The sequence below is a fragment of the Sesamum indicum genome, linkage group LG15 (genome assembly GCF_000512975.1).
Source record: "Sesamum indicum cultivar Zhongzhi No. 13 linkage group LG15, S_indicum_v1.0, whole genome shotgun sequence".
Taxonomy (NCBI): Eukaryota; Viridiplantae; Streptophyta; class Magnoliopsida; order Lamiales; family Pedaliaceae; genus Sesamum; species Sesamum indicum.
This window is the reverse complement of record NC_026159.1, coordinates 9,159,126-9,164,465: the sequence shown is the minus strand read 5'-3', so window position 1 is coordinate 9,164,465 and position 5,340 is coordinate 9,159,126.

The window sequence follows — 5,340 nt, the reverse complement described above, 5'->3', positions numbered from 1 at the left end:
CGTTTGATGATTGTATTTTTGAGTCTATATAATATAAATTTTTTAATTTAATTTTATTTATTATGATTTTCTCGTATTGTAATTCAGAAATTAAAAATATTTTCAATATTTTTATTTAATAATTAATGAAAAATGTATGAAAATATTAGTAGATCCGTCAATTGTTGGATGAAAACACTTGAGAACTAAAATTACAAATTTTTTCAATTTATGGAATGTAATATGAGAAAAACATAACAAATAGAATTAAATTGAAAAAAATACAGACGTATAAAACCAAAAAATGCAATTTTTCCACATCTGGCGGACCCAATGTTTGCTGGTAAATAGTTAAGAGTGTAAGGATATTTTAAGAACTGTAAAAGAATCGAGCCGAGTTTAATACAATTTAATTAAAAGAATAGGCCCGAGGTTCGAATGAAGGGTAGACATGTGTTCTCTTATTCTTTCCAGGTATTTAATCGTGAGACGGGTTAATTGTACCTACACTCATAAAAAACGAAAAGAACATCACTAAAAAGACTTTAATTATAACTCCACGATACTTAAGCGGTGAGATCGGTACGTAAAATAGCATGAAAGTATTCAATATAGTGAGAATAACATACTCACCACAATATATATTTATACAAATGGTCGGAATTTACAAACCAACATGGTCGCTAATCCAAATATGATCATATGGTAATGGGAAAAGAAGTACTTCACCCAATCAAATTCTCCGAGTATTTGATCATTATAATGTTGTCCAGGGCCAATTTAATTATTTTACACAAAAAAAAATTAATGTTTTTCAGTCTTGTAAATAACTGTAATTTAAAATTTATAATAAATCAATAATATCTATTTGAAAAAACAACAATCAATAGCCGTTGTGCAGCTATAATTAACTACTAATCATCGCAATTACTTTTAATTATGTAAATTAATCACGACAAAAAATCAATTTTTTTTTAACGCCCGGTTTGCATGTTGTCCCACATTATTGCTTATTTAATTTATATAAGATTAATTAGGCGTTATGAAAAAATTTAAAATCGCACGGAGGAGAGAAGTCCAAAAGTTGGTATGGGTAAAAGGGCCGGCAAAGAGTGAGGTATGTAGTAAAGTCTTTACTTATTTAATATTAATGATATAGAAAAAAAAATAATTTAATGGATAAATTATAATATTTTTTAAATATTTAAGATAATTATAAATACTCGTCATTGTTTAAAAAATTACGAATATTCCTCATGTAAAATTATAGCAAGGTGATTTTTTTTCTCGTCGAGTCCATAAATTAGAATTCTTTTAAAATAAGTAAAATTATAATTCATAATCCGACGGCATTTTGGTCAGTATTTTGAAAAAAAAAATAGATGAAATTTAATCGAAACTAACGAAACGAAATAGTTATTGAGCAGACGTTAAAATTAAAAAAATAATAATAATTTTTTAAAATAATGATAGAATAATATTTATAATTATATTAAATTTTTAAAGAGCTTATATAACTTATTTTTAATTTATTGATTAATAAAAAAATTAATTAAATTATAGTGATGTAAAACGAAATTTGCATGTTTGTCGTGTACATTGAGTTGGGCAAGTAATTTGGGTAGGGAGCATCGTGAGACAGGTGAAGGCCGCCGTGCGAGAAAGTCAATTGGGCCTCGTGTTTTCAACGATACTGCCACGTGTATATTGTTTAATAATACGTGCACGTGGGTTTGTCCAATCAACGAACGACCAACGACCAATACCATTGGTGAAGTTATCATGTCCGTCCAAATACTGTTATCTCTCTCTCCTTCAATTAAAAAAGGAAATACTATTAATTTGTCTTGTATGACAACTTATCAAAGTTTTTACTTTACAAAAAGGGACATTACACTGATATTTAATGAAATTTAATGTAATTTTACGTAAATTTTTTATAAATTAAAAATTAAATTTAATATTTTTAATATTTATTTTTTTTCAAATAACTAGATTTATTTATTTATGAAGATTTATCGAATTTATTGATATTAGCAAAGTATTGGATGAAAATTCATATTTATTCTTAATTGACTTATTACTTATTTATTGTAGGTGCACGTAATGCACGTGAAGAGAAATATCTTTACCCTTATAAGGGTACTTCGGTCCAGAAAAGACTTGTTTGACTTATAGTAAGTTAGTAATAAGTTAATTGTGGGTAAATATAGATTTTTATTTTGCTAATATCAGTAAATACGGTGAATTTTAACGAATTGATAAATTTATTTATTAAATAGAAACAAATATCAGAGATACTAGATATAATTTTTTGAATTATAAAAAACTTACATGTAATTATATCAAACCTTATGGAAGGATAATAAAATCATCCCTTGTAAAAATGATTAGCTTCATGTAGTCTTGTAAGCAAAGTTTTCTGAAATAATATTTATAATGTCCAAAAGAGTTTATGAGTAAAAATTATTATATTTAATATGAAATTGTGTTAATACAGTTGATAGGAATGAAATATTGTGTTAGGCCCTTAATAAAATTGGTAGGTCCAGAAAAGAAATATATCACTCTATTTCACTTGATATGTAATGGACTAAGCTAGTCTTTGTAGGTAGATTAGTACTAAACATATTTCGTGAGATATGTTAGAATTGGATTGTTGTCACTTGTAGGCAAATTAAAAAATATTTAAAAAAAAAAAACAGTTTGTACACATCTATTAAAATGGAGGTTTGAAGGCAGGAAATAAATAGAGAACAAATTTCAACAGAAAAATTCATCTTCTTCCTCTAAGTTTCGGAAGCTCTTCCTAGCTGGAATAGGAAAAACGTCAATCTTCTAATTTTATATCGTATCATTTGGTGCTCTCATCTCGATCTCTTCATCCATCATGCGTGACTTTCCACTCAAGTCTCTAATTTAGGCTTTCGGCACTTTCAAGCTGTTCTCACCTATCTTCCTGCTACCATGATTCCACTATGGTTGCGCTTTCTAAAGTATGTCAACAAATCTCCACCGCTATTCCCCCCGCCTCCACAGTAGCGTTTGCATCCTCCTGTTTAGCTTCACCACCCGTTTGCTCAAACCTAGGTTCCTTCTGTTTCTCAACCACAGACTGACTTCCCACTATCAAGTGTTACCCTTGCTCTACCTCAACCATTGTTGCCACAAGTTCTTCCTATCACTATAACCATTCTCAAAGCCCTCTCGCTATAGTAGCACAAACCCAAACCATTACAACTGCAACTACAACAACAACTCTCATTTTGTTTAGAGGGGAGCCATAGTAGTTGATTGCAAATAGGCTCAGTGGAACGGTCCACCTTGAGGCAGAAGCCATGCTGATTTGCTCCACTCTTAACTTCACCTTCGAGCCACTGCCTGTTGTGCGTCCGGGTACCTCGCCGCCCTTCACATTCTTTTTCATCTTCACTATGAGCCTTCTGCTAATCTTGACGACATGCTCATCTCTCTCTCAAACCCTTAGATCTACCATGGTGTTCTTGGTCTGCTGTTTGGCATTTTGTAGTCCTTCGCCATGTCAGCTCCGTCCATCGCTGACGTTGACGCCGCCCTTTCTGCGCACCGAGCATCAAAGCTTCTGCAGTGCCGCCCCCGCTTGAGCAAGAAGCAGGCTTTCTCGCCCCACTATTTCTTCACGTTTTTTGCCATCCTTGGTTTGCCGAAAGCCATGCCCTTCGCCCTCCGCCGCTTTTTTGCCTAGGTTTCCAACCCTCTTTCTTTTTCCTGACAATTTTTGTCCTCCGGCCCTTCAGATCAGGTTGCCAACATTCTCAGTCGAACCATTGCAAACCCATCTGGTGAATCGCCATCACCGACCACGATTTGACAAAAAAAGACGTGCTTTGGATCCATTAAAACTCCGTGTCTGTCTGTTCCCATGCGGTCATCGCCCTCATGAACTCCAGATCTGCCGCCACTTCAACCAATTCCCTACGCCTTTCTACTTGGCTATTTCTCCAAAAACTACTCCACCGCTGCCATCGCACCCCTTGTCGACGTTTTTTCCTCGCTGGATTCTGCACCACCACACCACCTCTCCACTTAGACCTCACTACCGCCATTCGCTAAGGGTGCATTTCCTCCACTCATAGCTGCTGGAGAAGGCGATTGCTCCCTACTGCAAAATATCACAACTAAAATCCTTTTTGGGCTTGGACTTTTGGAGATAGACTTTGGGGTTGTAAAACTCCATTGGGCTGTTGCTGCAATTCTTTTGGGCCAAAAGGCGTCTTCTTAGCTACAACCCCAGTTTTGGGCCTTGAGGACAAAGCTAACTTGCAGGGCCCAATAATGATATGAACGATACGAATGAGATATTGGTAGTCCGAGAAAAAAAAATATACTAGCCCACTTCACTTGATATGTAATGGACTAAGCTAGCTTTCATAGATACATTAGACCTAGATATATTTAGTAAGATATGCTAGAATTGGATGGTTGCCACTTGTAGGCAAATCCAAATATATTCCAAAAAATGGTTTGTACACCGTTAAAATGGAGGACTGAAGGCAGGAACCAAGTAGAGAACAATTTTTAACAGCAAAATTTATCTTCTTCCTATAACTTTATTGAGCTTTTCCTAGGTCGAATAGGAAAAACATCAATTTTGATTTTATACCATGTCAACAATATTTTCATAAAGTCAAGTAATAGTTCGATCGACTTATCTGTATCATAAAAACAAAAGTCAGTATGCTGAAATTCAGTCAACATCATCCAATCTCCTCTAAAAGGGTGAGTAATGTTGGAGGAGAAGTTTATTGTTTCATTAAACAAGAAAATGACGATAGAGTTGATTTCAATCATAATATGTGTAATATTCAAAGATTTGTACATTTTCGATCCTTCTTTTGCTGCTCAAAGTTCCACCGTATTATTATTTGTTGTTCCTATGTGGTTGGATAAGCTGTGTACATGCTATCATTTGTGAGTCCTCCAGTACTTGCACGCTTTAGGTTGCTTAAAGAACAGACGTCTATACTAAGTTTATATGTCAATAAAGGGATTTTGTAGGATGTGTTGTTTAGGTTATTTGAATCTGGATTTTATAGGTTTGTTGTTAAAGTTTACTTTATTTTTTGACTTTTCAGATAAACCAACACAAGTACAATAATTTTTAGGGTTAATTGTACTTCCATCTACAAAATTATACTTTTTTTAAAAGAAGTTTTGAAATTATACTTACACCCTTCTGTATTTCTCTATTTACACCGGGTTTGGGCAAAAAATGACACCGTTGAAAAACTTGCTAGGAGCAAATCCGTCCTTGAACTCAATTGATACAAGTCGATCAATAATTGAGTCGGCTGAATGGTGGTGTTGGTATAGTTCGTTCAG